General features: G+C 37.3%; 1 protein-coding gene across 1 annotated transcript in view; it reads left to right on the forward strand.

The window, feature by feature from the left end:
• The window catches only part of Dbo (Kelch-like protein diablo), a 44,496-nt gene that overhangs the window by 1,185 nt on the left and 19,718 nt on the right, over window positions 1-23,593 (forward strand). The window lies entirely within an intron of this gene.

The raw sequence follows: 23,593 nt of genomic DNA on the forward strand, positions 1-23,593 counted from the left end.
TTAAAATTGTCGTATAAATTGTTCGGTCCAGATAATTGTTCCCGGATTTATCGTTGGGTTAAATACAATTTATCGGTTTTAATTGGCGCGACAGAATCAGGATGAGGTTGTAATAAAATAAGTAACTTTTCCCTTTCGCCTGAAATGACCTCTTTTCCATCTTTCTGTGTCTTATTTATGCTAAACCAGCATTAATAATACTAATTAATTAAAGCTCGTGAACCTTTCAAGTTGAAATTTCGCTAGTTTTTGCTCAATTATGAATCGACAAAATTCGAGGAGAATTCATTTCCGCGATATGTAATTGGAGTGCATGTACAGGGTGTCCCATTTTAATCGATCCACACAAATATCCGCCAAATTATACATTATTCGAAAAAGTGTTTCAAATAAGACTTATTTGCTTCGAGGGGTCACCTTGCGATTGTTACAAATGTTATCGCGCCTTGGAAATTTCGAGTTTACTTGTTTGTTTACATGGAACTACCTGTAAATTATAAAAAATTGTAAAATTATAAATTATAAAAATGGGACACTCTGTACATGCATTTAAGGAAGAAAAGTCTCGAATGGGTAAATATGTACATATAATGCAATTACAGATTTTTATCGAAAACATAATTTTTATGATCGTGTTTGAGAAACTGATAATTAATTAAAAACGATATATCGGAGGAAAATAATTCCTTTATATAGATTACACGTAGAAAGTGGTTGAAACGAGGAGTTTGCCAAATGAATGAAATTTATGACGTCGGTGTGATTTCTTGTTAGTAGAAGTAGTTTCTTTTAAATTTCATTAACGCTATAATGATATAGATATACGCGTTTGTTTCGTAGGAAGAAACGTCTCGTAATCTCTACATGCTACTTCTATTTTCATTGGTTTCAAATTTGTCCAATATAATCGCGATAAATCTCGTTATAATAAAATTTCATAAAGTCTCCTACGACACGTATAATATATTTAGAAAATTTGTTTACGACAAACGTTTGTAAAATCATGAATCACTATACCTAACATCGGTGACGAGTATGATATACAAATAAGCGTTCGTACGGAACTAATGCACGCTGCAAAACCGATTTCTCTTATGAATGACGAGCAAAGTTTCATAAAAACATAGACGTCGATCGAACGAAGGAATAAACGAACGAACCAGCGAACAAGTGAACGGGCATCGTTACACGGCTGCTCAGAAAGGATCAAATGTCAGGTATGGAACCGTGGCTGGTCTTGAAGAGCCTCGGGGATGTTGCACGACAATTAATCGAACGAGGCAGCAGCTGCTCCGTCATGGCTGATTTTCGTAATTACGATTCGTCTTCCCCTTTGGTAATTCTGTGCAAAAAACGCTGGCAGGAAACCGCGTTGTTGTTTGACCGTCGCGAAATTCATCGACTCTTCTGGTGGAGGCCGCTGCGCTGTATCACGCGTTAACTTAATTTGTAGCGAACCGATCAGCCACGGCAGCAATTAGCTCGCTAAAACTTTCCGTAAGTTCGATGCCCCTCGTTTGCTCTAATTAATACGTCAACGACTTTCTTCCAATTGATTCTGACTTCTATGGAGAAAACAACATGCCGTATTCCTTCACGTTTTTCTTTCATCTTATTGCCTCCAAAACTGTCCGGCAATCATCTTTTTCTTCCTCTTCGTCGTTTATGTGTTTGTCATGTTTTCTCCATTTATCTTGCAAGGAATCGAACTTTTTTCCCTTGTCGTCACTTAGGTTACTTAGTTTTAAGCGTGCAAATTAAGATTATCGTGGAAGATTTATTGCGAAATTAAAAAAGATCAACAAGGAGATGAAGATTTAGAAAGTTACATTTTTTATTAATATTTCCTTCGAATATTATTAAATAATATTATTTCAAAATAATTATATTTCAAAAGAGGATCTTTGGTACCGTAGAATCTTCAATGGCAATCAATTTTCTCAGATAGTCGAATAATTTTCTCTTTGCTCGATATATTTAACCCTTTAATTACGTATCACGTATTTGATCATAATTTTATCTATTGTTAGACTTAATTTTTATTATTCCTTATCGTCGAAAGATTTGAACGACTTGAATGAGTTCACGTGACATATTTACCGTACAAAGAATAACGTGAAATATAATAAATGTTTCCGTTAAACGCGCTACTATACCACAGAACCATGTTTAAGCGTTTTCTTTTTAAAGATAAAAACGATTGTATACTGAAAAAGAATATGGTAGCCAGACCAAACTGTTCATTATGTCCGGCAGGCAGAAACGTTTCTGTTCTTTTGAAACACGCATGACAGATGTTTCGTTGGGAAGTGACAAAGGATTTACCGATTAGGGTCTTCTATCTTTCCACTAAAAATTAATACGGGAATTCAGATCGGATTACGATGTTCTAGAATCTACGCGCGAGGAACGTCAAACCGGATGTTAACGAACGCGTTAATTATAATATCAGAGTTGTATTTGCATGGCATTAGACTTTGTATTATTTCAAACGTTAGTTCAAACCTTGAGTAAACATCGTTCGCTGGAAATATGTAGATTGTAAATGTTCATGTAAATATTCATGCTTTCATGAATATGAAGAGAACATTTTATATATTCTAGCGCCTTCAAATTTCTCATAAATCTATAAACATTCACTGTCTAAAAATAAAATATTATTTCAGTTGCTCTTCTCCTAAAGTCGTCGACCGATCTTATAAAATTCTTACAGGCTATTCAATTTTCCTTGCAAACGATTCAATCGATTAAATACTGCAGATTGAAAATATTGTATCTTATCTATGGTGTATACGCTATTTGTAATAGAAAAATTCAATTTATCTTATAACCTTTCTCTCTTTACTTTACCATCCGTTTCACCTATTTCCAACCAACTATGCAAACATTCTCAGAACACGTTCATTTACATCCGCCCTAAACTCAATACTCTAACTCTTCCACACCCTAATCTCACGCAGTCGATTCATTCACGTGTCTTAAACCTGGAATCACACGTAAAGAACAACTCTGGCTAATCGTGTATTCTTCCTTCATTTTATTCCCTAACTTCAAGTACTCGATTTCAACACTGCATGCATTTCTAACGCTTGAAGCTCGGAAACTCGCGATGAAGAGCTGTGCAAAATTCCCGTTTCCACGTATATTTTCTTAGTAATGTAGTATCGTGGACGAAAGGCCTAAGAGACATCGGCTGAACTATAAACAATGTCGCGAGGAAGCCAAAGCGTCGACAGGCCCAACAATGTGTCGTCCTTCGATCGAATAGTTTCGCGGAAAAGGTCTGCGTGACCCTGGCCACGAGCGGTTGAGGAACAAGTGCGTGGTAGGGCTAAGACAAAGGACAAAGGGATGCTAAGGGACAAAGACGAATTAACAGTCAGTGTTAGTTGAGAAGCCAGAGATTGTGAGTCGAGAAGTCAGAGAGTGCGAATTGCGTTGTCGAGAGAGTGTGGTCCGCGTGAGGGAGAGCGTTGGATCCGTGGTGACGAGAGTTGCAAATTAACTATCTAGTTGCCTTAATTATAATACGTTCTTATGATTAGTTCGCGTTAAACAACCATCGTTTCCTGTTTAACCAACATCTATTTAATCCATTTATTGTGAATAAACTAATTGTAGTAAAGATCCTACAGTAAAGAACTTTCTTTTATTACGTCACATGTGGTGACATAAAAATCGAAGAAATAATCGCAGCCCCAGTTCCCATGCATCAAACTGTTCTCCGCTTTCGATTCCATGCGTGTATCTTTGTCCTCGAACGATCCATGCCGACTATGCATCGATTCGTGTGGACGTAGGCGTATATTCAGACACACGCAGTGGAATGAACGTAAGAATTGTAATACCGAAGACATTCGACAATACACGAAGGCAGCTGCCGTTTCGGTAGCAATTCTCACAATGGCATCGCGCGAATAATTCTTACGGTAATTACGACCGTTCCTCTTTTTCTCCCGTCATCCCCTTTTCCACTCGCATTGTCTTCTGCCTTCCATCTGGTTCCGCTCGTGAATCCTTCTTTCTCGTTACTTTCTCACGATAAGCGGAATTCACTACGGTTTCATGGTGTCTATCGTGATAAGTATACACGAGAAGATTTCAATACCGCAGGAAATTCGAGTTGCAATTATTTGTTCGATACGTGCACCTCTTTCCATAAGTATCAGCGGAAGCTCGTCGGTGTCGTACAAGATCCTTACAACATTCGATCTATTGGGTTGGCAACTAAGTTATTGCGGATTTTGTCATTAGCTGGTATTAACAAAATCCGCAATCACATAGTTGCCAACCCGATAGATGACCAAGAAAGCAATTATTTAATCTCGCGAGCCTCGAACATAACGATCCGATTGATTAAAACAAGAATCTGATTTGTGGAATCATTATGGTATTTGTGGAACAAATAACAATAAATACAGCTAACAAGAAAGAAATTTGATTTCGTTGTGCATGATGGATAAAAAAGACGAACCTAAACGATCACTAAAAATCGCTACCTCGTTTTACCCTTATTTTGCTATTACATATTCACTGTCTATCGTCTATTCGCAACTATTGACGATTATACGTGTTCGAATCTGTCGTTATAAAGGACATAAGTTGGATATTTTAATCAGATCTACAAGGTGGTCCGCGACTCATAGTATAACTACCATAAGAGAATAAGAAAATGAAGGTTTCGTCTTTGATAAAATCGAGCTTGGCAATTTTGTTATTCCCCTCTTCGTCTTGTTTCCAGCCATCAGTCACTCGCTGACCCCATTCCTACCATGAATTACGAATCACTCTGCATATATCAATTATAACATTTTCGTAAAGATCGTAAACGTTGCCAGCTTTACGAAAAGCTCAGCCATCTGACGTGTAACAGCTTGGTGGAAGAGAGTAAAAATGAAACGTTCTTATATATCCAAGAAAGGACACGAAATGCAGGCCCGTTAGTCGCGGTGGTTCCAGGTCGGTAATAATTGGCAGCTTCGAAAATTCGCTAGAGAGTGAAAATCAGCCGGCAGCAGCGGCAAGCGGCGGGTCCTCTTCACTGTGGGTGGAGAACAGTCGAACGCGGTGATTACCGGGTTAATTCCCTCCATTATCGGGCCACAAGTGACCCACATCTTCGGGGCTTCCGCTTTCGGAGAAGTTGAACGAACAAGTGACGGCTATAAGACCGCGCGAGTTTGTAACAATTTATTTTATAGATAACATACAAATGAATTTTCTTATCGAATATTTATACTTGGATTTTATTTCTACAGAAATATATACAGTGTGTCTGAATTAATTGAGACTCATTAAAGATACTTCATACACCAGAGAAGATATCAACAAATTTTTCGTACAAAGGGTTAGTTTGTTTTGTTTGTTAGTTTTAATTTCGCCATTTATCTAAACGGTAGATATCGATCGATCATAGACGTTCATCAACCACAAGTCAAATAGTCTGTCTTCAAACATAGATCATTAGAAAGTCATCTTCGTTATTTCAATTCCATATTTTAGGTTCTAGTTTAATAGATACTTTCTCGTTTACTTTGTTTGTGATATAACTCGTAAATAAATTAATAATAGTTCTACGTTCCATAGAATTAGAGAGGGCCTTAAATTAACGCGAGTTTTCACCCTCAGAAACCATCAGTGAATTAATTTCGTATGAACGAACTACAACGAATAATTGTCTTTCTGTTTCTTTGAAACGAGATATTAAATCGCTACCGTGGAACTTGCAGCGAATTTTTCAAGTGGCAAATTACATTAACGCGACTCATCTCTAATCCAATTATCACAAAATTGATAGTTATTAATACGGTAATCATGTGGAATTTCTGCGTTCCTTAAAGACCACCTACAACCTCGTGGATTTTGTAATTGTTAACGGCCAACATCAATTAGTGCCAGAATTGGGTTGTGATTAATCGTCCTTGTGATATTCGGCTAATTGATTAGCGAAGGAATTATGGGAAGAATGAGAATTAATCAGATAAATCGGTAATTGCAAGTTACATCTCGAAATCATTAAAGTACGTTTTCATTTCAGCCTTTATTAAAATCAGTGATACTCATCTGGAATTATAATTCGCGTACTTATAACGAGTTCTTATTATTGCGTTTGTTTCATTGGCATCAATTCCAACCTTGGTCCGAGGAGAAAATTATCAAAATGAATTATTATCCTTTAATACGTTATCGCTCCATCGTCGTAATATACGATTGTCATTTATCGAAAGTATCACTTTCTTGTGGCAAACGTATTAAAGTTATATGAAAGTTCCATAATGAAAGTTGGAAATGTTAAATTACACCGAAATCAAATTATATCCTATACACTTTTAATTAATCAATCGCTACAAATTCCATGTGATTCGAGATTTTTTAATGTTTTTGTCGAGAGTTCGTATCGTTTAGAGAATCACAGAGAATATACATTTTGATGGGAATTACATTGGAATCACACTGTATTTCAGCTTTATGTGTTTTTTTAATTTGTCGTCATTTGCATTTTCCACGTTCTTATATTCAATTTGCAGTTTTGATGCTTCTCGTCATTTTATAATGCCATAAAAGATTTAAATCCTATATTTTGCATTAATTGTATTTTACCAATCTCCTGTTACATCACATCGCAAGAGAAAGTCACTAAAATCGTACTACTTAAAATATTTTACGTTATCTTTACCATTCGTATCTAATTTGCATACAAGTTAACGCTGAAAACTGAAACTCGATATTTCGGCCATCCGCCACTACGTATTTAACTTTTCATCATTGACAAATTAATTCGTTGCGACACCTTTCGAAACGTGACTCTACGATGTAAGAATGCAGCTACTTTTGAAAATTAGAAAATTTACAAATATAAATCATAAATGATATACATACTTGAGAGGAAAGATCAATTTCTAAAACGTCTCGTAAGTATTAAAAATTAGTCGATCGATTAAGGTAATTGAAAAGTACGAAATATTAGAAATAAAGTTGAGTTTCATCCGTTAAGAAAAAATGACAAGTTTTATCTAGGCTAAGCTATATGTTCTACCATGATAACTTTATCAAAAGGATTTGACGATAAGATAAACATAAGAACGTAAAAGAAAAAATAAAATAAAACGAAAAACTGAAATTTAAGAAAAAAAGAACGAAAGCAAAGAAACGAACAAGAAAGGGAAAAAGTGGTGAGCGCATTCGACGACTATCGCTGACCGAAGAAGCTGGAGACAGAGAATATCCGTAGGTGGGGCAGACATTTACGATGCACTTTGAATCGCGCTCCAGTTGGGATTTCGACCGCGAGAGTGGCCATTCGCGTGGCTGATTACCGATCGGTGATTGCCATTCACGTGACGACGATGATTTTCGGACGGGACTTTAAAGACGCTCGAGAAATTATCCGTGGAATTTTCTGGTCCATGGTAATCAAGTACAGTTACGGCCAGACGCCGCTGAATCTTCCTCGACTTTTATTTAACGAAACAGCTATAAACAACGGAGAGACTTATCAAATTTTTCATACCGGCGATGTATATGCGAGCATGCACAAACCTTTTTGATAATGATTATTGTCGAGAACAGGAACATCGTTAACCGTATGTGGCGTTTTTTAGAAACTCGGGTGGAGATATCGAAACTTTCGTTATCGTTTAGTGGAGCGCAATTTTCTGAATATATTATTAGCCTTGGAAGAAGGCTTTCATGGGATGAGACTCCGCCCTCTACGAATTTTATTCTCGTATTATCCACTTGTAGTAATTTTACCGTGATATTATTCGTGATCATCGGAGACGATCATTTGTCTGCTCTTCGTCTAGCATCGAATAATAGTAAAACATCTAATTCCACTTGTCCGACTTGCAATCTGAATGTAAAGAGATTTTCGGATGTTTCGTAATTTCTGTCAGCTACGTACGCCTATTTGGTTACCACGTATCAACTTTTAAAAGACAATTTTGTCGTCAAGGTCATCGTATATAATTGATTCCAGATAACATAAATCAGAAAACCAATTAAACGATATAATGAAAATCTACGATACAAGTGAAAGAAAGGGAATAAAAAATCTGACAGTGGACGCGATGCCAATAAATATGAAAATTGGCACGGAACCAAAAGCTTAATGTACAAATTTATGATAACATCTGTATCTTTTATACATATATGCAAATATATTCGTGTCAGTCGATCGACACGTTATAATACAAATCTGAGTACGATTAACGCAAGACGACATGCTAATTATAATAACCAGATAATAATTCAAGTAAAGGTACAAGTACACAGATGATAATGATACAAGAGAGCGACGCAAAGGCAATCAGAAAGAAGTCGCGTTAATTAAATGGTAACTAACCTGGCACGTATACTTTTCATGGTAATCTTCTCTGTGGTATTTTCTTGACTGTACAGCAGAAAAAAAAAACTGGCTAAGTACACAAGGCCCGCGGCTCGCTTCGGGTAAAAAGTATAACTAGCTGACCGCATAATATTCACGAAAATATATCCGCACCTGACAATAACAAGCGTAGGATCAACTGAGTCTGATTACAGAGCAGCGGTCCTATTACGATGCCAAAAACGACTCTGGTAACGGCTACCTGGAGGAGATTTCAAAAATTACTCGGCAAAATTTCTCCCGCTCTTATTACGTGGAAAACGTATCCGAATTGTAAATCGTATCGAATCGCAATTTCAGTAATTTTTTCTTCCTCGAACGGTAAAAATATTTTCGTAATTCGATTACCTTTGTAATTTTCCGTTCTCAACGTTCGAAATCCATCTTCGTTCATTTTGATGTTCTTTCGGCACGGCAATCCATTATTTCCAGCTTTTGCAACTTTAAGCGTCAACTTTCATGGCCATTAGACGACATATCTGTGATTCCTCGGCTTTCAGCCGTGTTATCGCCAGTGTATGTGTTTTGTCGACAATCCAGATTTAAATTTACCAAATGTCCAGCCGGACAAAATTGTAAAGTACAAATTAAATAATAGAAAAGGAAAAATTCCAGATTTCTTCAGGATGAACCTAGAAGGAAGAACGAAAGTTAAAGATAAAATATTTCAAGGTTCGACAATTTTAAGATATGCGTTTCATTATTTAATCAGAAACGATAACATTCAAGCTACAATTTCACTGGAAAGTAGCTTATTGTAATGGTTGATGCAACTGCGAACAATCAATTAGAACAAAACAAAAGTCTTATTCCGTTTAAAAATTGTTCATTTGTCTTGGCTTCTTCTGCGAGTATGTACGTATTTATATCTGTTCGAGAGGCACATGTTTGGATAAAAAAGGATGAAAGAAAAAAGATGATTGATCGAGCAAAAATGTTTGATGGTTGCAGGATGTTTAAATTGTCAAGTCACTGGAGCAGAATATCTGAAAAGTTTGCAGGAACACGAAAAAGGAAATTGAACGAGAAATTCAGGGAGAGTCACGAGAGATTGGCTGATAATTGAGTTAACGAACGAAACTGCATTTAAACGAGGCTGCTGCTAAAGCGTTGCTCGATTAAATATTCCCGCAGAATCGAGTTATATATCGTGTCGGCAATAAAACTCGAATCTTCTTTATGGGAAACGAGAATGCTTAAGTAATTTCCTTCCAATGACACACTAAACTAATATGGAAGAGAACTATATCCGCGATAACTGTACATCTTTCTTTCACTTTGAGTATGTATATCGATACTCCGCGGAAAGTACAAATTAAAGGAGAGTTCAGACGACCAATGTCATTGCCAGTACAGGGTGTCCCGCAACATCGAGGAATCACTTTGTCGTTGGATTCTGTAGATGGAAACAATAAAAAAAAATTTCATACCCTGTTTGACCTTGTTCTCGAGTTATAGCGAATTTCTTCTTTGACAAACTGCGTCTGTTTATTGTCGCGAGATCAAAATAATCTGCTTGCGTAGGAACGCGAGATTAGAGACATCTCATCATTGACTGGAAGCGTTTAGAATACAAGGTCCAACGTGGAATATCGGATTCTGTTTGTAAATAGGTACGTGAAATTACTTCACCTACTTCCATCTTTCGATAGAATTGTTCCAACCCGTTATAACTCGGAAACAAGGTCAAACAGGGCATATGTTCGTATGAACTTTTTTTATTGCTTTCATGTGCAGAATCCACCGCCGAAACGGTTCCTCGATGATGCAGGACACCCTGTAATTAAGGTTCTCAATATTGTATCGTCAATATCGTATACATATGTACATCGATCGCCTAGTTTCGAGCTTAGAGGATCTTTTACGTATGATCATGTTGATAGATAAATAAATATCGACGATAAGAAATGGAGAAATGGAGAATATTCCCGTAAAGAAGAAAATGTTATACATATATATAATGTACAGGGAAATGTTTGATTAAAATAATAGAAAAAAATAAAATGGAAAATTTGCAAAAGTACAAGATGATAATCGCGGAAAAGTCGTATTCGCGACAATTGAAAAGCTTTCAAATTTGACAAATCAAAGAGTATTAATTGATAAAAATACAACTGCAACGTAAAGTTCTTCTCAAAAAAAAAAAAAAAAAAAAAAAGAAAAATGAAGAGAAGCTATTTCTCAAAATAGAATTAAAAAAAGATTGAAAAGCTACTGATCGAGTCAAATTAATATATAATTTCTAATTCTCAGCAACCCTTAAATTCTTCTTACCTGCAGATTCTTTGAAACTCGCGGTATAAGACACGACCAACATAAAGGGTACATTAAATGACCGTGCGAATATATAATTAAAGCAATTTCTTCAATTACTATGATCTTTCCGGGCTCGTGAATTATCGTTCTCTCTGTGCAGTCGCACATTTTGGCGTAAACCCTTCTTCCTGCTTATCAACGAACGATCAATAAGACGGCTCGGACTAATGTGCTCAAATTATTGATCTTGTACTTATCTGGAGGTCGTTACAAAGTAGAAAGGAGTAACTGATCCCGATTACGATTTCTCCTCTCAATGCCATGAAAAACGTCGACACTTTCACAAAGCGGCGTGTGCAGCTGTTGAGAGAGGAACTCCCCGTATCTGGAAATGGTGGATAAATGCCGACAGGGTGAGGCTGTTCCTCCGTGTCCACGTGCCACCTCCTATTTCCTCGATTATCGCTGCAATTATCTGAAACTTTGTATACGTGTCTTCGCAATTACCAGAATATATGTATATCGGTCAATTGCGACCGAGAAGCACGTGTTATTTATTATATAAACGTATTATGTATGTAGGAAATATTAAAAAGTGAAACAGCGTGTGAATATATATTAAAAGTGACAATTTCACTTTAAAATACGATTTCACCAAACCTACTATCGAATATTATGTGTTAACTTGAAATAGTTTATACGTGCGTGTACGTTTATGCGCGTTTGCCATTAACGTCTGCGTTCGCGGACAAGGGATATTAAAATTATCAATCAGAAAATGTTACGATCATTCCTTATTCAAATTCCATTGTTACACTGTATGAAGCAGTAACGTAATACATATATAATTTTCCAAAATCAAGGTATTTGTTCGATCGAATTATCTCGTAGGAAATTTGAAAATGTATAAAAGCATAGGTATGGAAACGTATAAAGCATCTCAAATATTCATTTATATAATTCGTTATAATATTCAATGAGCGAGACAAATCGTTATTAACGTGAATTTGAGTTAGAAACGTGAAAAAGATGAAAGAAAAATGTGAATTTTCATAGACATGCATAGACTGATAACGACAGACGAAAGGAAAATAAAATACTCGCGCTCTATTTTAACGTTAATAGTCAAGCTGAAAATGGAATTACATAACAGAATCATTAACAAATCTTGCGACGTTTCTTCCTTTACAAATTACCCTTGTCTCGATTTGGAAAGGCAGCAGCATCGAGTTCATCACGATTCCTTTGTTCATTATCGGCATCATTATGAAACATTGTTCGTACGGTCTTTTCATCATAAAGGGCACACGATCGATGCCATACCGAAGGAGAAACCGAGCCCGAAGCTGGCATTTGCGTTTCAATTGCCGCATCGAAGCTTTAAACCGACAATTTATGCGAATAATGCCTGGAAATTGTTGAAACAACGAGGCAGACACCGCGATCAAAGAGAAAACGCCAGCTCGCAGCGACCAACTCGCGTGCATCGTGAACGAAACCTGCCTCCCGTAACAACACAATCGATCTCCTTTAAAAAAACCACCGGAGGAACGGCTTGAAAAGGTATAAAAGCGTCTGTAAGAAAGTTGCAACCGATCGAGATCTCAGCCTCTTTGATTTTAATCGTCTAATCGACGTGCTTTAACTATTTGCGTATTTTAGCTGCGATTAGATTATTTTTTTTTTTTTTTAGATTATTAACGTTGTATAATATACCGTATAACAATAGCGTTGTATTTACACAAATAATTAGTTTAATAGCGTAACAGTTACATATTCTAAATGTGGGAGAATTTATGAATGACGAGCGTTATTAACATCACAGTGGAAAATCAAGATTCAGAAACATATACATAGCTCTATACGAAAGCATTTCAACGCTTATTATTTTTTATACATTTTATGGATTATATTATATGCGTGTTATATAAAACATTTTGCAAATATACACTCTAACGAGAGCCATAGAAACTATAACATATTTAGTGCAAATATTAAGCGCAAGTTAAACAACCAAATATCCGTTATTAATAATCTCATATAAAATTCTCTTCTATGTCTGTAACAAATGAAACTCTAATTAGTTCCAACTTTGACCAGTATAATGATAGCGATGTTAACGAAATTTTATACACGTCATGTATACATAACAGTTTGCTACGATAGGTGTTGGAATAGCTTTGCGAGCCATTGTAGATAGGAACGACTTTAGAATTGAAGATTAGCATTAACTTTAGAGTTAGAACGATAGGAACAACCAACGTCAGGAGTATCAAAGGTATCAAATCCTCGCAGTTTTTAATGTTTCCGAACGACCTAATAAAACACTCGTTCGTCATACATACTCGAGCGTTTGACGGCGACTAACGCGAAAAGAAATAACGCGTTATTACGAGTAGCAGTGCACGTTCTGTTCTTCTACGCGTGTTATTGCTGGCTAAGACGCGCAACCGCGCAATGATTGGTCGCCGATGGAAGACCATAAGCTTCCAGGAATCAGCGCGGTCTCTCGTAGCCATCTCGTGCCGGTTTTGGTCGAGTCGGCGGCGAGGTAAGTCCAAAAACGAGCGGAGCCAGCCCAATCGAGAAACTGAAATATCTGATCCGGATGATTCTTTCGCGGGCCCCGTTTCTTTTCTCTTCGATACGCACTCGTCGCCGCGTATTCGCAGCTGTACGCCATTTACGGGCTTACGGTGGCACGCCGTGCCTTTTTTTTCCCCCTTCCGTTTGGTACAACGCGTCCCCCTCTTCAACAACAGCGACAATCTTTACTTCGTTCAACTTTATGCTTTTATGGCTTCTCGTTCGGTGCGATATTCCTCGTATTTGGCAATTTCTTAAGCTGCTAATGCGGTTCTGCGTCGCGTGTACCGTCACTGGTACACGCTGAGCTTCTGTTCCAGTCATCGATGTCTCTGACGAATGTAAAACAGAGAATGGTGTGTAGGATGTGTTATTAACTAGAAAGAACCAACTAAAGGTAGATAAAGTCGTTTAATAATGTTGAGATTTTCTGCCAATTAAGTACTGTCTTGTAACAGGATTAGGAGAAACGTGCAAATTGTTGTCACAATTGTGTTACGAGATAATATTGCGTCTCCATATTTTTCTCCTTCGTTTTTCTCCATATTAATCTAATTTCCCGTAAAAATCTAAAATTCTTCGCCAGATTGTAGTAACGAAGAAACAATTCTTATCTACTGGGGGTTGGCTGCAGCTTTTCCTAAACGTTGAATGAAAACGAACGCAAAGTAAAATTTTGACGTAAAACAACGAAAGCAGAGTAAACGTTGGATGAATCGACAGACATTGTAGGGAAAATTAATCGATGTTCGTCGCTGAAATATATCTTATCCAAAATATCCCTACGAACCCAAGGTTCACCGCATTCCTGTCACGAAAATATCGTTGCAAATCATTAATCAAACACTCGAAAAAGCATCAGATGATAAAGTATCTCCGTTTACACCTTACAACCGCGATACGAGTAACGTATTCTTCGGTCGAAAAGTTCATAACGACCAATCAATAATTCTTCTGAGGAGGAAAAGGAAAAGAAACGAAAGGAACAAAACCTTTCCGCGATCCAAGACTTTCTACCGAATTAACATCGATTTCAGGATTGTAATGAAGCACGATTAATTGATAACTCTGAACAAAAAAGAAACCATAAGTTTATAAGCATCGGGACGTGCAAACAAATCGAAACTCGAGCTGATCGTTGCAAAGCGATAAAGTTGTGGCGTAAAGGGGAACAAGCGAAGAAAAATGGGAGGTGTTTAATGGTTAATTGGATATAAGCAGAAACGAAAGACGAAGAAACGTTAGCCAGTCAGCTGGACGGTAACACGGTTAAATAACTGGGTCGATGTCGCGCGAATCCGATTTCGATCGGATCCGATCGTGCCACGAAATCGCGAAAATGGATTTTCGTTTAAGACTGCAAACATCATGTAGCATATTGTTCATGACGTTTGATAAACGCTATTGAATCGTGAATATGGAACTATACTATATCATATCTCATCGATGGAATACAGGAAATAGTTTGGATAAATATTTGAAGAAATTAACGAAAAATATACAAAGTATATTTATGTCAACTTATTCGTAAAACCATGTAAAAATACTAATTTTATAAGACAAAATTATATGTAGTAAAAATAATGTACCGTTTATACTTCGAATAAATTGCTGTTACCAAGATGATAAATATTACTATATGATATACGAAACTTACCAAGTTTCAAGACATTCTTACGCGAAATTATCAATTTTAAATTTTCTTGCCCGCATTACTGTCATCGTTACAACTTCAACAGAAACAAAATTGTCCTCCAATCATCATCACGATACTCCATAGAATGTAAACTCTTTCCAAACACGCCAAAAGCGACGGCGTGACGCTTCGAGAATACTTATCTCGAAAAAGACTTTCCTCTTAGCCCGGAGGTGTAAAGTAACGCTTATAAATTTTCCAAAAGGACTTTCGAATCTGCTTATACATCAGCCGTACGCTACAGCTTCGAATAAAAGGGAGCTTATCTGACCCGGAAACGTTTCGTTTCGTAATCACAGGAGAAGCGGACGCTGTTTCACGGACGCACGCCGAAATGGAGCGAGAGAGTGAGTAATTGTGGCGTACGCGATTACCTGTGCGAGAGAGCGATCCGCGTGGCAGGGCACCTGTTGATATTTCCAAAGTTTCCGCGAGCAAAGACAGAGGGACCTGTTTCGCGTCACGCTCCAATAAACCTCGTCGATAGCAGACGTTCGTTACGGGAGCTACAGCGAATTGCTCACTACCAGAGCCATATATTATACGACGCTCGATTTGTCCAAGATAGCACACTCCAATGAGTTTCCGATACGCACAAAACTTTGTATTTGCTATTTTTTGGCACACGGTTATTTTGCTGAAACCCCTTGACCTTATGGTCATCTGTAACAAGGATAGTCAACTAATGATTTTATAGAATAATCGTATACGATGGTTCGCGAAGGTATCGGAACAATTAATATAGAAAAATTATTATAAACGCGTTATGCGTGTTATATAAGATTTTTCGAAATTTTATTAACGTTTATTCTTGTTTATGTCGTTTTGTGTCGTTGTTATGTTTTCACATTTCGTGGTTGTAAAAATTCTCCATCAACGAACGGCATTTCACGTAACAACCCTACCATTTATGAGGACATATTATCCTGCAACATCTAGCCTCGAATCGAAGGCAACGCCAGGAGTTATCTTCCATATATTTCGATCGAGTATAGCGATTAAAAATTATGAAGCGAAGTTAAACAAAGCTCGTATCCTTGAGACCGACGCAATTTACTCCTGTTAAAATCGAGTTGATCGCGAGCTGTACCTATCGTATGCAGAGACAACATCGAACGACAGAAAGGAAGGAAACGTGGGTCGTGTAAAACGGAAATGGAATCCACGAGGTATTATCTGTACCATCGTCTGCTTCATTGGACAACCTGAATATGCATAGCGTTCTGTCGAGTACCGAGAGCCCATAAAAAATACGCTCAGACAACCATCTATTTAATTAGATGCAAGTATACGTTTCGCAGGTGTGCTCCTATACTATCTCGCTGTACTTTGCTCGAACCGTGCGACATCGAACTGATCGACCGTGTGAACCGATCTATAGCCACGATGGGAACGACAGAAGTTTATTATTACCCGTATAAGTATTAAAAACAACTGGAATTTCATATCGTGGAAATACCGTGTGCTGGTTTAACTTTAAAGTACCGATGGGTTATTATATGAGTACTTAATAGATTCAGAATTATTATAAATTGTCGACCCGTTAATTTCTTAATATATCGTAATGATTAAATAACGCGTTATCTCACGCAACGACATTCCCCGACAAGACGTCTACATTATCGCATAATGATTTACTCTCGTTTCAATATTCTTTCCTACGCTGAATTCTACCGCGTCTAATACTGTCATTTAATATTTGTCATTACCACCTAATGACAATATCCGCAATCACTTAGTTGTCAACCCAATATATTATAATATCGAACAATTTTATTGTAAGATCTATTCTACCTTGAGTAGTAGCAGCTCGAACGGAAGACACGTGCTAAACACGATCGTTTAGAAGCAACCGACAAATGGTAAAAAGAAACCGCGTACTACACCGCGGAATGCACGTGTTGCGTCGCAGCAAAAATTAAACTGAAAATACTTTAGGAGTTCCCGCATACCTAGACGCAACAAGTGTCAACCCAAGTTATTTTTAAATTTCTCGACGAGTTTTTGAAAGTCGAGGGTGACATTTCTCACGCACGTGCAACAAAAGGCAACCCCAATTCCTTCTCCTTCAGCTATACACCTGTATTCTTCCGTTGTTAACAGACTCGTAGTCCTCCTTCTATATCCGTTTTTGAAGCTGATTATTCAAAACGAATGGGTATTACGAATGCAAGAGCTAATGGAGCCTAAACGCTTATTCGAATAGCCGCTAAGCATGTTTCCGTGTTTGCGATAAAGTAGGGTTGAATAGTTAATCGTTCGAATATCTTATTTACTCGAATAGAATGAGAAATGATCTAACGAACGTACTGTGTCCATTGACAGTTTTAAAAAGATAGAGAATGTAAAGCTTGAGAATGTTTCTTAAGTTTAAGAAAAGTACAAAAGAATCGTTGATTTTTCACCGCAAAGATACACAGTTTTTCCCAAAATATAAAAAATCTTTGCTGCTTGTTGGAAAGAAGAATGACGTTGGAACATTAAAGTTGTAGCACAGTTCGCAGCTGCGTTTAAGCGAATTAATCGAATCGATGTTTATCTAGTTACTGAAAATTATCACATAACTATCGTTAAAAAAATACTTATTACACGTGGTAAGTGGTGTCTCTTTGGCAAACACGCTATTATTATGTTTAAAAGGCCGTAGGGTAGAATAATTGTGAAAATAGCCATATGAAAAATGACGAGATCGTTTAATTTTTTCGATGGGGTCACTTAAAAAAGATAAGAAATTCGATCTTGGTGAAAGCGTGCCTGCAAGGATTGAGACAAACGACTTCGAAATAACCTGCGTCTATACGTATATACGGCATTGTGAAAATGTTTTAGACCACCTGCTACAAGATAAATTTTTATTACCTCGCGAACGAATTTAATGCTACAAGGTATCGTTTTACCTCTTTATTATGACCGGACAATATATAATGCGAACATATCTAGTTGTCTGCGTGAGATATCGATCGCTGTTAAACATCGATCGTTTTATCGGAATTACGTAAAACCAACTTTCTTATAATTTTCGCAGTATATTCATATTACCTTATTAAGTGGCCATTAAATAAATCAAGTTTCCCTTATCTCTTCTTTTTCTTCTTTTAAACAATCATATTTAAATTCAATAAGGAATTAAATTTCTACTTTGTAGTAGTAGACTTATTAAAATTTCCTCCTTGCAATTAACTTAAAACTTCGCCTACCGATCTGTTAAAAAATTCTGTTTTCCGTGTCGCTATATTCGTCCGTTTCGATATTTTCTTCATATTTTGTACCAAGCTGTGTAATCTCGTCCAAGTAGACATTTTTTTCAATTTCTTTATAAAACTGGACAAACTAAACGATTCTTAGAAAACTGAACAGAGAATGAAGAGAATAAATACAAATGAACGAATAAAGAAACGTTGACGAGGATGCGCAACTTGGAACAGTGACATAAAGCCAAACCCTAAAGGAGACAGAGAGATGGGAAATATGGAGTTCGAACTGAAAGAAAGGGACAGTAAATCGAGCGGAACGAAGGGAGCAAAACAAGAGAGGAAGATGGAAAGAAACAAAGTAACGCGAATACGAAAGAGGAAAGCGATGTAACGAAGAATCAGAGCAAGTCGCGAAGAAGTAAAACACGAGGAACAAGAAGCAAAAACAGAACGAGCGAGAGAGAAGAAAAATAAGCGGCAGAGAGACGCAAGAGATAGAGGAGGATAAAAGGCAAAGGAAGAAAAGAGTACGCGAAATACAGGACAAGAGAAAGAAGCAGAAGAAGTAAGAGAGAGAAATTGCAAAGAGCTCGCTTCGTGTATATTGCAGAAGAAGAAAGTAAATGTAAGGATGAGGTTGGAGGGGTGGACGAGGGAGAAGGACGAAGAAGAAGGAGGAGCAGAGCACGAGCCATGCGGCTCCCGCACCATCTGTTGCACCGTTTCGCTGCACGCCGAAGACGGTACCCGGTACACGCTCAGACTTCGTGGGGACACCATATGCTCTCTCTCTGTTGCATCGGTCTACCTACAGCCGTTCCGATGCAGACATACCTCGCATATGTAATGTTCTACCGGTTTTCTCAATCACACCGTTTCATCATGATTTCCGTAAGCCGTGTGCCGTGTGCCACGTACCCTGCACCGTACATGCCCCTCTCAGTTTTATCGCACCCTCTTCACCGGCTCTCTTCTCAAGAAACATTTTCATCACAATTTCTAACGTGTTTTACGGTCGACTACCCTTTACGCAAATTTATCGAAAGACATTTAATGAGAAGAATTACGCATTAAGAACATGATAGTCGATGTCTTTTATCTTCGATGTCTTTTACGAAAGAGCAATTTCGAAATTCAACGTATTTGATTAATTCTACATCGAACTAAAAAAGATATCGATAATACTAATTACGAGTGATATTAATTAAAGAAAGATTGTAGTTTCATATACTAGAAAATACAGGATAAAATGTGTCTAAAATGATACGATTTTTCCAACTCTCTCCAACATCACGATGTTGCCCGTTCGTTCGATCATTAATACGAATAAAATTATACAAGTTTATATATAATTGACATAACGCTCGACAGCAGTCCACATAATAAAGCAAAGTCGGGTAAATCAGATATCGAATAAATCTTCGTTGCAATGAATGGAGTTCGTATAAATGAACTCCCACTGTATCCTTCGATTGGACAAATGGTCACGCAAAGATAGGTAGGTTTCTCTTTTACAAGTTAATTCGACGAGATGGCTTTCTCAACAAAAGAATAAGGCTTTCTCTGCAACCACTTCAACTTCTATTAATCATGCTACTGTGAACACTTCGATAAATATTCATATATATAGTATATATATATGGCAGATCAATGACGTGATAACTGCAGCCAGTTTCGTACAAATGAGCGATGTACCGTTTCGAAAATTATTCGTCCTCCAGATATATCTTGTTTTGACAGAACCAGTAATTCACAAAATGAAAAGCACCGGATTTTTTTTTATTGCGAGGGACAGAAAATGATGGACAGGGAGAAATGCTTGAGACGATGTTCTCGAATTTATGATTCTCTTCTTCAATGATACAACCTTGAAATCGCTATTGGTCTAATTTTTGTGATCTAACTTTCACCGGATTTCTAAAAACTACTTCTGGAGGATGATAAAAAGTTTATCGATATTCCATATGGAATTTTCCAAAAATTTCATTTTAACGAAAAGCTAAGACTAAGTGAACTGTGCGAAACGAGACGTACGTTTCGTATATTTTTACACTTGAACATTTCTTAGCGATCTTTTTTAATTGTGAGTTAGTATCAGAGGGTAGTCCTGACGTTAAAACACGATATACAGAAATACACAGAATACCCGAGGCAAAGTGCTCATTTACGTTTCTCTCATTTCACGCTTATTCAACGGGCGAAACAAATCTCTACTTTTAGTTCCCATTTCTTCGATTGCATTTATAAAAATATGAAACTGCATAAACATCCGCAATCTAGATACATTATCGCGAAGCGTTCTACGCGACAGACGGAGGCAACGATCAGCCGAGGGCGACTGCAACTGTCCCCCGAGGCTAGCACGCGTCGCCACGTGGCCAGGTAACGAAAAAATGAAAGAGGAGCAAGAAAGGTAAAAGCCATCCTCGAGGAACAAACTTATATATGTACTTCTGCGTGCCGGCCTCGTTTCATGCTCCCGATCAGCGAAATAAAATTTGATTCTCAATCGGGCGTGGCATTTTGTTAGGATTACCACCCTTCTCGTGTCACAGGCTCGAATGATTGCAAGTTTCAACGATGATATATTTTCGCTCAAGAGCGTTTTGATTGCCTTCCTAGGCTTTATTCGTTATCCTGATCATGTTTCGTTGGTACGCCGCGATATGATTTTCATTTTGATTATATTGGAAGTCTTATATTGTACTGAAACTTTAAGAATATTTCGATAAATGCAACGAATGATAAAAAGCTCAGTTTCATAATCATTTAACTGCACGTTTTGAAGAAACGGATTGACATAATTATTTAAAAATCAAATTATCGCTTTCTTAAGTAATTATTTAAAGAAACGACTTACACGCAGATAACGTTATTTAGTAATCATTACTTTAATTATACTATAATTAGTACTTTGTAGTAATACATGTTTAAGAAATACACAAAATTCTACTATATATTATATAATTGTGAAAATATTTTGGAAGCAAAAATAGTTTGATATAAACATCTTATAGCATTTGCCGTTTTATAAAACGAACGAGTAGGAAGAAGGTAGGTAAAAGAACACACGTAAATGCAATCACTGATGACAAAGCATCTGTCCCGTATATTGGTTCTAAAACCATATATCTATCCCCATATAGTCTGTCACGTGATCTCAGAACGTTTTATATTGCCACTCTGTATTTGCTGTGGGTTATATGCATGGGAACTTTCGAAAAAGCAGATACTCACGCGTTACTTAGCTTGATCAGAACGCGTCACATTCATTTTTATGACAAATATTTGCGCCATTTAATTAGAAAACTTCCAACTTGTATACCATCGATCTCAATTTATATGTATCGTAACATGTCGTTATCATTGCTGTGGATAATTAAAAATTATATAACCAGTGATACTCCTTGGAAAAGGAATTAATTTAAAAAAATATTTTCTAGTCTACCATTATTTTTCTAAAAAATTAGATGAAACGCAGGAGGAACTGCATAAACATCCGCAGTCTGTTTATTACACAAAACGAAGATTTACAAGTTCTTACAAAAGCAGTTGCAGTTTATCAAACTGTTTAGCAAATCCAACCTTTATCCGAGCGATAGACTCCAACGAAGGCGAACACAAATCCAGTGGAAATTTTCTCTGTTCGTAGCAACAAAAGAAGTAATAATAATATCCAAATATATATATACAATAGGTGTATAAATAATATATTAACAACTATGGAAGCTCACGTGAACACGCTATGGAAGAAGACACGGGATATTTATTTACATCGATAATATTTTCGAATAATATTTCCTACTAATTCGCAAGCTTTCGTGAATGACGACCAGGTAAGCGAGAAAGATCTTGGTCTTGTCCGAACGTTTCAGAGAAGACAATTCATACGCATACATGTTACGCATACAACCGTTAGGCAATCGAGCAACGTTGATGGGGCTCCTCTTTGTAGATTCATCCAATTAGGATCTCGGAAAATCGGGCGTGTCTGATCAAAGTGTGAAATTCTGTTTGCCACATGGCACGCGCCCGCAGACAGATTGTTGGCGAGAAATTAGCAAAACTCTTTGTTCCTTTATGGCAAAAACCTTATCGTAAGATCGTAATCGAGTTTCGCAGACGCTATAATTAAGTTTGCAATTAATTCGCTCGTAGGAATGCAGAGAACCACACTCCCCCTTAAAGCGAGTGTGACTCGCTTTCTTGATAACTTGTTAACCTACGAATCGCAGTAACAATTTTCTTCAATGCTCTTGCATTCTATCTTTGCATTGCAAATAGGACGTAGCTTCGGTATTTTTGAACAATACAGAAAATTTTTACGAACACGTGTATTATACAAAACGCATCATTCCAGTGGTCTTCTTCTCTGTCTGAATCGGTAGAATCGAATACTTTAAATACGATACAATTAAACAGTACTATTAGTAGAGTAGTACAATACTAGCTATAAACAACATTGGTTTTGGGTAAATATATATCTCAATAGAGAGCTGTTCGCAGACTTCCGAGCAACAACGTCGAACATGAATCTTCCTTTATTTCGTGGCGATCCAATTAATGCGCCACATGACGTTTCCGACGAGCGGAAATCGGTGAAGGGGCCGCTGGCCAGAGAGAATCGAGCAAGAGAGGGCACACGGCCAGACGTCGGACTCCTGCAGGGTCTAAGTTAATTGTTAATCGGTAATCCAGCTCGATCTATCTGCCACGCTACCGTCCAACCGTCAGCTGGTTCCTGCGATTTTTCGAATCCGAAAAACGTTATCCTTTCCACTTTCAACTGCATGATCCTCACTCTACTATTAAACGTACTGTGCTTCACGAAAGTATTCCGACAGTTATCACAAAGAACCTCGATGTATTTTAAATTTCGTTGTCACTGTCACGATTATATTGGTAGAACTGAAAACCTGATCTTAAAAATTTGATCACGAATGTTAAAGTTGTAAGATATTTACTGCACATACACATGTTTAGTAGGAAATTAGTACATGGCCTGAGTAGCCATCCTAAACACGTAAATACGTGTTTAAGACGATTTCATGAAATATCGAGGCTTACTAATACAGTATGCAGCAAAATACATTATTGCAATAAGAGGTAGTTTAGATTTATAGTACCGTGGCTTAATAAAAAGCCACTACGTATTACTTTAATTAGGAATTCATCATTAATTTGTACCTTTTGGTAAAATTCTCATTACTGGTTCTTACAAATCGTCCAAAAAAGTCTTATCCAACACGGAGTGATCTCTGCTCTATTATGTTTCAACCAAATTTCCTCGCGAATAACCAAACGTAGTACCCGAACCAGTGTCGTCGTCGAGAATGAGCTTTTTTGCGAGCACGACGAGCAAAGGAAGAAGAAGAAGCAGCGAGACGTAAGTGCACTCCCATACAGCCGGTTTTCTGGCGCATAACGCGCGTTCCTCTCCGTGGTTCTCCAGGCGAAAAAGGAAGAGAATTCTCG

The sequence above is a fragment of the Bombus fervidus genome, chromosome 12 (genome assembly GCF_041682495.2).
Source record: "Bombus fervidus isolate BK054 chromosome 12, iyBomFerv1, whole genome shotgun sequence".
Lineage (NCBI taxonomy): Eukaryota > Metazoa > Arthropoda > Insecta > Hymenoptera > Apidae > Bombus > Bombus fervidus.